Consider the following 12,048-nt stretch of genomic DNA (forward strand, 5'->3'; position numbering starts at 1 on the left):
TTCTCCCGAGGCATCTTGGGATGTGTGGTTTCTGATTCCGATCGATTGCCCAGCTCGCTCTCTACACGATGACTACAATACCCAGAATAAGTACAGGTCGACGTTTCTCAGCCACTTATCGTCCGCGTAGGGTTGGACAGAAAACGAACCGCTCTCTGATTGGCTTTCTAAAAGTCTACGACACGAATGGCTACAACGGACATCATTCATTCGTAGCTGTGCCAATGAAAGGAGGATAGTAGAAGGCGGTGGAGGAGGTGGGAGTGGAATATACCATCAGTTCACACGGGGGTTGAGAGCCCCCGCGAGCTGAACTTCTTCCTACGGTTTTTATAGAACGTACCCTGAGACAACAGTCACTTTATACTCTTTATTGTTTTTGGCAGGGTTAGCAAAAAATAGCCCGGTTGGGATTCACAGCAAGAAAAATAATGGTAGCGTCCAAAAAATAGTTCCATCGCGGGTCTGACGATTAAGAGGATTCTGCAATGGGCTACCAGATTGGGAGTGCGGCATTTCATTAATACCGCAAATATTTGTCGGGAGGAGAGATGTCATCTGATTGCGAAAAAGATTTGGATTGCAGAGTTGGGTGAGAAGCTCTTGCTGGCGGAGGAACACTTCGTCGTGCAAAGAAACAGGTTGAGTTAACCTATGACGGTGACTGATCCGCGTGGAAGGAGTTGTAAACAAACCGAAGTTAGAAATCAGTTCCGTCTTAAAGGCACAGTGTCAGACCTTCTTCTGAAGCAAGTGATGTAATTGAAGGCCTGTGAAGGAGACTGTGGGCTAGTGGTTAAAGACCAGGAACTTGGCACCTTATTTTTTTTTCTTGTTGCCTCTTCTGAGGAAAACATATGCATGTGGCAGTAGATTAAATTAGAGGGCGTTTGTTAGTCAGTACTGCTCGATTCTCTTCGTGTCTGTTGGGGAATCCAGGATGGCGTTCAGAGACTGCTTTCTAGGCAACAATGCAGGACCTCAGACTTACAGTATTTGGATGACATGGGAAACATTCCTCCCTGTCCCAGATATTTAAGAGTATTGCAAATCAATAGGCAAGTAAATGCACTTTGCACATGCTCTATTGCATCAACATTCTACATTTTTGGGGCGCTCAGATTAAATATGACCTGATAAAAACAAACAAACAAAACCCAAGGGACCAGTATGGGCGCTGCCCAGTATTTACTGTATTTCCAGACATATTGTGATGGGCTGGAAGGAAGTTCAAGGAATGAGTGAACGAACAGGTCCCTTTGGATCAAGGAGGTATTTGTCACTTGCAGCCTCTCACTTCCCGGAGACTTTGAAGTTGGGCAACAAGAGGGCATGGGGCGGTGGGGGTTGTGCTAATAGTTTGCTATTCCTGTGACAGGGGCACTTGGGCGAAGTCTCACCTTGGAAGGAGGTGGTTTGAGGGTAGAGAAAGGCTAAAACTCTCAGGATCATGGGATGTGGTGGTGGACGGAGAGGGAATTCTGGGGACCCCTGATTTTGAGGCACTTGTTTCCCTTTTGTTTCTTACAATAGAGAGAAGACTCAATAAATCTGAAGTTTCAGTAGCCCATCAGTTTGCATTTGCAAGCAAAAGATATCTACAGTCTAAAGAGAAACCAGAGCGTATGTAATCAGTCATCATAACCTTTATTGGCATAAAGAGAGCGTATGTATTCTGTGAAGCTAGATTCACTTTTATCTAATGCATCATTTAAATTTAATCTCTGACTTTGCTGATATTGGGGTTGCCATGTTTCTGGATGCTTCTGCTCCAAACGAACACAGGAGGCATGCAGGGGCATGTGCTTCTAAAGCAGCAGATTGTTGGCTGAAAGCCTGTGCACCCTTTGTACATGGAACGGAAATTCTACATCCCTTTGAGAAGTGACCTCATAATGCTGTGCCAGAAGTTGCTTCTTCATGCCCATAGACTCCATTTTGGGATTTATGTGACTAAAGATGCCATAATATTTAGCCAGGATAATTTCTGATCTTTTTTTCTGGAGGGGGGAAGGGGGAGGTTCCAAGTTTTGTAATATTTGCCTAATTAAGAATTCTGAAGGACTGAAAGTTCACCCAGTGATATTTGGCAGTCTAATGAAATATCACCCAACACTTACAATTTATTTTATTTTATTTGTAGACTAGATAGCAGTGTTTCTTTTAAATAATAAAAATTAAAACATAGAGAAGTAAGCCAAATATTGCACAGGGAAAAATTTATGCTGAATGCAGAATCCTACTGTGGTCAAGGTTCCATTTCAATCTAATACTGTTTTGAACACTCTTTCACTTTGAACACAGTCAGTAAACAGATCTGGGCCACATTTTAAAGAGAGAAGAAGCAAAATAAAAACAGTGTGCAAGGGCATATCTTCCACAGAAGTTTCTAGCATAAGAATTGCATCCTGTACGACGTAGACAATAAGAATAAATTGCAGGACTTTGGATTCAGTGTGTATCTTATATACAGTATATGAAATTTCAGATTTTTAAAGGCATATTTTGAGGAATTTGTAGGACTGCTGAGATCTTGCAAAATGCTTTCACACCTCTTGTTAAAATATTTCTTATCTGACAGAAATATTAGCTAGGCAACCACTTTAAAGATTACCAGAACAAAGGTGGGGGCAGTCTGTGAAATAAGCAGCCTAGTGAATACATTGCCAAGTAAGAAACTGAGGCTGGAAAAGTGAAGTTTGCCCCAAGCTTTTCAGACTAATAGTAGAGCCAATGTTTAAATCCAGGTCAGATTCGAACTCTCTAGTTTAATGGACCACACAAGTCTTCTAGCACCAAATATAGCGAGCTACCAGACTCTGTGTAGTCCAAAAGAGATTAACAGTGCAATCCTATATGATCCACTCAGAATTAAGCCCAGTCCAGTTCTGTTGTTTACTTCCATGTGAGTGTGTATAAGACTACTGTCCAGTGAGAACTACTGAGAAAGTAAGATGGGTTGGGTATACCAGTAGTGCAAACCTGAGCATATTTAGTAAGAAATAAGTTTATTTCTACTTTTTTCCTTAAAATATTTATACTTTGCCTTTCTCCTCAAGAGGACTAAAGGCTATTAACAATCTTAAAACAAACTACTGTATACGAAAACTTTGTGTGGGCAGGGGAGACACCCAGCAGCTGTGTTTTTAACAGCCACCTCTGAGGCAACTGGTTACTCTCTCTCTCTCTCTCTCTCTCTCTCTCTCTCTCTCTCTCTCTCTCTCTCTCTCTCTCTCTCTCTCTCTCTGTGTGTGTGTGTGTGTGTGTGTGTGTGTGTGTGTGAGAGAGAGAGAGAGAGAGAGAGAGAGAGAAGGACTGCAAAGAGGGAACCAGCTTGGCTTCCCATGGGAGGGAGTCCCACAGCTTGGGAGAAGGTCCTCTCCTGTGTCCCTACCAAATGTATCTGTGAAGGTGTTGGGGCCAAGAGAAAGGCTTCCCCTGATGATTTAAAAATCTGGACAGGCCCATAAAGGGAGATAGCTTTTTGGGCAGCTTGGACCCAAGTCGTTTAGGGTCAACACCAGCACTCGGAATTGTGCCTAGAAATGGATAGGCAGCCAATGGAGCTGTTGTAACAGGAGAGTTATGTGATCCCTGTAACCAACTCCAGTTACCAATTTGGCAGCAGCATATTGGACCCACTGAAGTTTCTGAACATTTTTCCAAAGGCAGTCCCACGTAAAACACGTTACAGTAATCCAGACAGGATGTAAATAAAGCATGTCTCACCTTTACCTGATCAGATGTCTCAGGGAACAAGTGAAATCACTGCAGTAGTTTTAACTGAGTAAATACACTCCTACTGCTGAAACTTGGGCATCCAAGCTCAGGGACATATCCAGGAGCACACCCAAGCTGCAAACCTGTATTTTCAGGAAGATTGTGACCCCAACCAGCAGAGGCAAAAACCCTTGTTCTCTGATCTGTCTTTTGATTGGCCAGGAGAAACCCTGTCTTGTCTGGATTAAGCTTCAGTTTATTCACCTTCATCCAGTCCATTACTGATGCCAGACACTCATTTAGAACCAAAAGTAGCTTTATTGGAATTAGATAAAAAGAAGAAGTAGGACTGGATGTCATCCACATACTGATGATACTGAATCCCAAAAAACTAGACAATCCTGGCGATTACAGACTTAAATTTGTTGATGCTGTGTCTGCTGCCGGTAGGGACGCACTCCAAAGCCTTGTGTCAATTCATTAGTGAAAACAAATAAACATATCACTACTTTGTGCTAGCCTTCCTTAACCTGGTTCATTCCAGGTTTGTAGCACTATTACTCCTATAGTTGGACTGGGGATCCTGGGGAGTCAAAATTCAACACATTTGAAACATACTAGCTTGGAAAAAACTAGGAGAGAGGTTTTAATTTACAATTTCTTCTCCAGCTGTAGCGAAGCCATTTTTGTTGGCCTGTGACATTTAGAGCTACTGTCAAAATAAATAAATGGCAGGGGGGTAGATAGTGTGGTGATCCAGGGCTCTCAGGTGTGGGATTTAGATTCCAGAGAAGATCTTAATTTGCTCTGGAGCAGCCTTTCTGTGCGATAGCCTTGGTTCTCTTTCTGAAAATTGGGGGTAACAGTGAACCACCTGCTAAAGCTAATGAGATCATTATTACAGAAAGTTACAACAACAATGCTAGTATACTGTGGAAGATAAACATTTCATTTCATTTGCAAGATAATGCAATTTCTTCCTTGGCTTCCTCTCAAATCCAAAACAAAATCAGTCCTGTTTTTCCAGATGACTTCTCCTCTCTAGAAGAGACCCTGATTTTTCTCTCTCTCCAGAAAGACTACTACATGTTGGTATTGTTTACAACAACATGGATAGAATTTTACGCTTGGCGACTCCCTGAAGTTTGGCCTGGCTTCCATTTGGGCAAACTGTTCCCCTTTGGAGTGGGCACAGTGCCAAAGAGACAACTGAACTCTGCTGCACAACCGTCCCCTGGCAAGACTGTCAGCTGGGCTCTGTCTCCTCACTCCCCCCCCCCTTTTGTGTTCAAGGAAGGGAATGCAGGTTCTAATCCCCTCCCTCCTCTTGTGGCTTCTCTGGTTTATAGTTTGGCATCCGGGCCAAAGATTCCTTGGTGCAGAACAGGTGCAATACAGACCTAGTGACCATGTTCAGTGCAGAAGGGCCTGGTGTAGGTCTGGCAGGCAACGGCCGCACTAGCCACTGTGTCTCAGAACCTGACAAAGATAGAAGGAAGACATATGACATCAGCTAAAACTACCCAGAGGGTTGGAGGGACAACCCAGTCTTCTATGCTTTTAACAAAAGTCTGCTGGACAGAAATCTAAGAGGCAGAGGTTTTGCCACGTTCAGATGATGATAAAGCATGTCAGGTGCCAGTCAAGCTGCTATGACATGGCACAGGGTTGCCATGGAAAGTTGGCAACCATAAGTTCATTTATAGCCACTGAAAGCAATTCCTGAGTACAAGGGCATTTACGAAAGGGACCTGTTGGAAAAGACAAAAAATAACCATATTAATTTTTTACATTAGGTCTACATGTGGCAAGCTGATGGGATACTTTGGCAATACTCATAGTTTTGCTATGCTTGTGGCTTTGCAGTGCTCATCCTGAAACAGGATTATATAGAATAGTGAAATGGAATATTAACATTTTCCACTTAGATCTATTGTGTGGCTGAAGAAGTATTGTCATTTACAAGAAGGCAGTTTGTGTGTCTTAGACCTTATCTGTCCATCACAAGTCCATCCCTCAGTTGGCCATGATCAAAAGCAGAACAGCAGGGCTTGGCTAGACAGATAAGATCAATGTTGATGACTTCATTTGTTTAGGTCTTTTAAAACCCTCCCCTCCCCACAAAGATATGTGTGGTAGCATACATAATTCCCCTTTCTCTTCCGCAAGCCAGATATGTAGGTTCAGCCAGAGATTAATAACAATAATGTGCCATGAAGTCAGTTCTGATTTATGACAACACAGTAACTAATTACTAATAGCCAGTCATTTGTAATGAACAAATTCCTTTTTCCAGTAATAAAAGGTATAATGACAATACAAAGCAATTGTAACTTAATTAGGAAGAACTTTACTTTTTTGTAGTATAATTGTCTCTTGTACTTAATTTTATTGTTACAGCGGTATAGTTTCATGAACTAGACAAGGAGAAAAATTACATGGGTTTCAGCACTGGATGATGTAGCTGCTTCATGCTCTTTTAGAGGCGTTGCAGCAACAAAGAAAGGGAAGAGAGGAGAACATGCTTAATACCACATGCCTTAATATTCAAATATTATTTTAAAGGAACTAAAAGGAACTATTTTAGTTGTTTTTGAAAAACAGATAGGTGAAGACTTTTAATTTGTAACTAAATGAGGGGGTTACTATAACTGTAACCAATTACTTTTTAAGGTACTCTCCAAACTCTCTATCCAACTTAGAGTCACTGAAGAACCTACCGACATCTTGGGGTTTGGGCCTTGACATCATAGGAAATTAGATGCTGTTGACTTTGTGGTCCGCTTTTCTCAGCAGCAGGGCCCTTCTTCTAAGTTCTTAATGTTTCAGAAACTTGCCTCTGATTAGGGAAGTCTGTCACTTAGAGGCCACCAATTATACTACAGGATATAGGCATATTTAAATTTAGGGGGTGACTACATGGACAAGTAATAAAGGATATGCAGTGGGATTGTAATTTTCTGGTATTTTCTGTTGATTACATGATATACAAGTCAATGCAAATCAGCCTGGATTCCCCCCCCAAATCTGAATTTGTCCCCTCTGCCATTGGTACTTTTACATTTTTGTGTAGTGAATATAATTGCATTTGTTTGGGCAGTGTGATTGCTTGAGCCAATGCAGAAAAGCTTGTGCAGGCATGTTGGTGGTTGGTGTGGTAGGAAGAAAGTGGCACTCACAGAGTCAGTTCTTCTCATATAAGCACCCCTTTAAGGGAGTCAAACTACAAGGCATTGGGATAATTCAGTTCAGGAGACTTCAGGTCTTTGTTCCTAATGCTCATAGTGCCATGTCTTTTCTTCTTTTTAAGGTTTGGTGCCAGCACTGCAACAGAGTTATGCTAGGGACTGAGACCAAGAGAGAGAGACAGAGAGGAAGACATTGGCCATCATCCCTTGTTTGCAGCTTGTCAAGGTAGCTCTTGCAAATCTGGACAGCTGCAGCTAAAACTGCCTTAACAAACTACAAACAAAGCTTGCTTGCCAATTCCCTCCTCTCTCTCTACACGGATTCCTTCCTGTTGGTAAAAGTGAATTCACTCAAGGAAACATAACTTCCTAGGTGTAAATTCATAGCAGATCAATTTGTATTTTTCCTGCTGTGTAGTAACACTCTAAGTAATCAATTTAAGAAACCTTGCAGTGCACACCCTATGGCTGCTTAAGATGTATGTCATTTTACAGGTATATTGTTTTCATTATCTTAGTGCTAGTATACACCTGTATTAGTACAGATTACTAAAAATGTACCTATATTAGTATAGATTAACCAAAAAACCCCAACTTAATACAATAAGACCACCTCTTATAGTATACGGCAGGAGAGGAAGCTGAACACGTTCCATATGCATTGCCTCCAACGGATTTTTGGTATCACCTGGCAGGACAAAGTCCCAAACAGAGTAGTCCTAGAACGAGCTGGAATTTTCAACATGAATACATTACTGAAACAGCGACGTCTACGTTGGCTTGGGCACGTAGTGAGAATGGCTGATGGTCGGATTCCAAAGGATCTCCTGTATGGAGAATTAGTGCAGGGAAATCGCCCCAGAGGGAGACCACAGCTGCGATACAAGGACATCTGCAAGCGAGATCTGAAGGCCTTAGGAATAGACCTCAACAGATGGGAAACCTTGACATCTGAGTATTCAGCCTGGAGGCAGGCACTGCATCACGGCCTCTCCCAATTTGAAGAGACCCTTGCCCAGCAGGCTGAGGCAAAGAGGAAGTCACAAAAGCAGCAAAACCAGGGAGCTGGACAGGGGACGGACTGGATTTGTCTTCAGTGTGGAAGGGATTGTCACTCTCGAATTGGCCTTCTCAGCCACACTAGACGCTGTTCCAAGTCCTCCATACAGAGCACGTTACCATAGTCTTTCGAGACTGAAGAATGCCTAACTATAGCATAACATAAAAAACATTTTGAACTATCAAAGCTGGACATACTGTCTCTTTCCAGTGTGAAGGAAGCCATGGACTGAGAACCTGTATGCTTTCCTGTTGCTTTCTTATGGGGTCACTGTCACAGGAGGTATAGCTATTGGCTTGAAATTTTGTCATCACTGTACTCTGCCCCTGGAGGTTTTTCATTCCATCTGACAGCAAGGCAGTGAGTGCAAAAACTTGGCATTAAATCGATTGTACCCAGTGTGGTATACTGGATAGAGTGATGGACTAGAATTCAGGCTTGGGGTTGAATTCATGCTCAGCCATGGAAACTTATTGGGGGAGTGGAATTGGTTAAACCACTCTTTAAATATGTCAGTTACTTTGAAAGCTCTATTAGGGTCACTATAAGTTGGTTCTATTGTGATAGTACGTAATAAATAAATGCAATGAAGGTTTAAGACCAAGGCCAGATTGGAGGAGAATGTAGGATATTCTGCCCTCCCTCCAGTGGTGTCCTCTGTAGCTGTTGTTATTACGTTTGGTTACTATCTTTTAAGTTCTTGTTTTAGTGCCTCACCTATTCTGGAAACAGCTGTTGCTGCTGTCTTTGATTCTCATGCTGAGAACTGCTGCTCTGGAGTCTCACATGTCTTGAGTGCAGCCTTTCCCACTTAGACTGCAGTCACACCAGCAAAATGTTTCCGAGTTACTCCTTGCGAATGTTTGCCCCTTTTTTAGGTTCAGATAATGCACGTCATTATCAATTCTTTTGTTTCCCCTCTGTGCTATCTCCATATCAGATCCAGCCTGCTGAGAGCCTATTACTAAATTTGTTACATGTTTCATTGTGCATTATAACCAACATCCCATTAAGTGTGTTCTCCAAAACCAATTCATTCCCTATACATCTGGCATGCGGTCCCTCCTCCCTCACCTACTGTCATTCGATTCCCTTAATTTAAAAAAAATTAATTTTCAAACAGGAATGTCAGCACATTGGTATTGTTCTATCAAATATGGAGCATCAGTCCCCCTACTGTCTTTTGGCCGCCACTGCAGTGTGCTATGGGTTCTCCTCTATAGAGGGTAACGAAGCATGGAAATAGGAAGAAATGGCTCAGATCTGTACGTAGCCAGCAAGGTTGTTTCCCTGATGCAGCGATGTACCCACACTTTTTTTTTAATGGAAGGGGCAGAAAGGGGCACAAGAAAGTGGATACATCTGCTCGAGGGGGTAGAGTCTCCTTTTTGAAACCCAATCCCATGGGGTTGAGGTCCTACCTACTAGAAGCTCTATACAGTCAGCAAAAACAAGACCTGGAGCTGATTGTGGCTGTGATCATTATCTTCTTATACCAAAACTCAAGCTTAAGCTAAAGAAAGTAGGAAAAACCACTGGGCTAGTCAGGTATAATCTAAACTAAATTCCTTATGAATACCCAGTGGAAGTGAAGAACAGATTCAAGGAACTAGATTTGGTGGACAGAGTGCCTGAAGAACTTTGGACAGAGGCTTGTAACATCGTACAGGAGGCAGCAACAAAAACCATCCCAAAGAAAAGGAAATGCAAGAAAGCAAAGTGGCTGTCCAACGAGGCCTTACAAATAGCAGAGAAGGGAAACAAAATGCAAGGGAGATAGGGAAAGTTACAGAAAACTGAATGCAGACTTCCAAAGAACAGCAAGGAGAGACAAGAAGGCCTTTTTAAATGAAAGATGCAAAGAAATAGAGGAAAATAATAGAAAAGGAAAAACCAGAGATCTGTTCAGGAAAACTGGAGATATTTGAGGAACATTTTGTGCAGAGATGGACATGATAAAGGACAAGAATGGGAGGGATCTAACAGAAGCAGAAGACATCAAGAAGAGGTGACAAGAATACACAGAGGAATTATACCAGAAAGATTTGGATATCCCGGACAACCCAAATAATGTGGCTGCTGACCTGGAGCCAGACATCCTGGAGAGTGAAGTCAAGTGGGCCTTAGAAAGCTTGTCTAACAACAAGGCCAGTGGAGGTGATGGCATTCCAGTTGAAGTATTTAAAATCTTAAAAGATGATGCTGTTAAGGTGCTACATTCAATATGCCAGCAAGTTTGGAAAACTCAACAGTCGCCAGAAGACTGGTAAAGATCAGTCTACATCCCAATCCCAAAGAACGGCAGTGCCAAAGAATGCTGCAACTACCGTACAATTGCACTCATTTCACATGCTAACAGGGTTATGCTCAAAATCTTACAAGGTAGGCTTCAGCAGTATGTGGACCAAGAACTCCCAGATGTACAAGCTGGATTTTGAAGGGGCAGAGGAACTAGAGATCAAATTGCTAACATGTGCTGGATTATGGAGAAAGCCAGAGAGTTCCAGAAAAACATCTACTTCTGCTTCATTGACTGTGCAAAAGCCTTTGACTGTGTGGACCACAGCAAACTATGGCAAGTTCTTAAAGAAATGGGAGTGCCTGACCACCTTATCTATCTCCTGAGAAATCTATATGTGGGACAGGAAGCAACAGTTAGAACTGGACATGGAACAACTGATTGGTTCAAAATTGGCAAAGGAGTACGACAAGGCTGTATATTGTCTCCCTGCCATCATGCGAAAGGCAGGACTGGATGAATCCCAAGCCAGAGTTAAGATTGCCAGAAGAAATATTAACTACCTCAGTTATGCAGATGATACCACTCTGATGGCAGAAAGTGAGAAGGAATTAAAGAACCTCTTAATGAGTGTGCAAGAGATGGTCTGAAGCTCCACATTAAAAAAACTAAGATCATGGCCACTGGTCCCATCACCTCCTGGCAAATAGAAGGGGAAGAGATGGAGGCAGTTGGGCTCCATGATCACTGCAGATGGTGACAGCAGCCATGAAATTAAAAGACGCTTGCTTCTTGGGAGGAAAGCAATGAGAAACCTAGACAGCATCTTAAAAAGCAGAGACATCACCTTGCGGACTGCATAGTCAAAGCTATGGTTTTTCCAGGAGCGATGTATGGAAGTGAGAGCTGGAGCATAAAGAAGGCTGGCCGCCGAAGAACTGATGCTTTTGAATTGTGGTGCTGGAGGAGATTCTTGAGAGTACCCTGGACTGCAAAGAGAACAAACATACCCATTTTGAGGGAAATCAACCCCGAATGCTCACTGGAAGGACAGATCCTGAAGCTGAGGCTCCAATACTTTGGCCATCTCATGAGAAGAGAAGGCACCCTGAAAAAGACCCTGATGTTGGGAGAGTGTGAAGAGGAGAAGGGGATGACAGAGGACGAAATGGTTAGACAGTGTCATTGAAGCTACCAACATGAATTTGACCTAACTCCGGGAGGCAGTGGAAGATAGGAGGACCTGGCGTGCTCTGGTCCATGGGGTCACAAAGAGTCGGACATGACTTAATGACTAAACAACAACAAACCATGTTAGTCTGTGCTAACCTTGCTGTATTTTATAGATTTGTCCATGAAAGCTCACATGAAAATATAGCAGTTAGTCTTTAGGGTTCCACAACATTTTTGTCTTTAATTTTTTGTTTTGTTTTGCCAATCTGGTATTTCAGTTGATTTCTTTTTTTTTTTTAATAGGAGTCATTGCCTGAATGACAGTTACACCAGGGAATGCTGCCTCCTAGTAACGGAGATGAGACATCAGGCTGCAGTCCAATTTAGAATGATTAAAGCAGTGCAAGACAGCAGGGCCTGGCATGCTCTGGTCCATGGGGTCATGAAGAGTGGGACACGACTTGACTAAACAACAACAACAGGAACAATTAAGTCATCTCACTCCTTTCCTACTGAAGATGATACGTCATCCTGGTTACTCTGACTTTAGAGGAAGAAGCCCTAAAAATATGATGGGTTTGCATCCAAACAACTCTTAAGCAAGAAGTTTTTTCCTACGCTATTTCCTCCCATTTACTTTGAATGATCAGCTGCTATAATTGTATTTT

General features: G+C 42.4%; 1 long non-coding RNA gene across 1 annotated transcript; it reads left to right on the forward strand.

Annotated features, from left to right (window-relative positions):
• Positions 1-546: 546 nt before the first annotated feature.
• On the forward strand, positions 547-12,019 carry LOC140708406 (uncharacterized). Its single transcript, XR_013537514.1, has 3 exons — positions 547-641; positions 1,534-1,623; positions 11,684-12,019. It is a non-coding gene; the product is annotated as an uncharacterized LOC140708406 (long non-coding RNA).
• The last annotated feature ends 29 nt before the right edge of the window (positions 12,020-12,048 follow it).

This window comes from Pogona vitticeps, chromosome 6, assembly GCF_051106095.1.
Source record: "Pogona vitticeps strain Pit_001003342236 chromosome 6, PviZW2.1, whole genome shotgun sequence".
Classification (NCBI taxonomy): domain Eukaryota; kingdom Metazoa; phylum Chordata; class Lepidosauria; order Squamata; family Agamidae; genus Pogona; species Pogona vitticeps.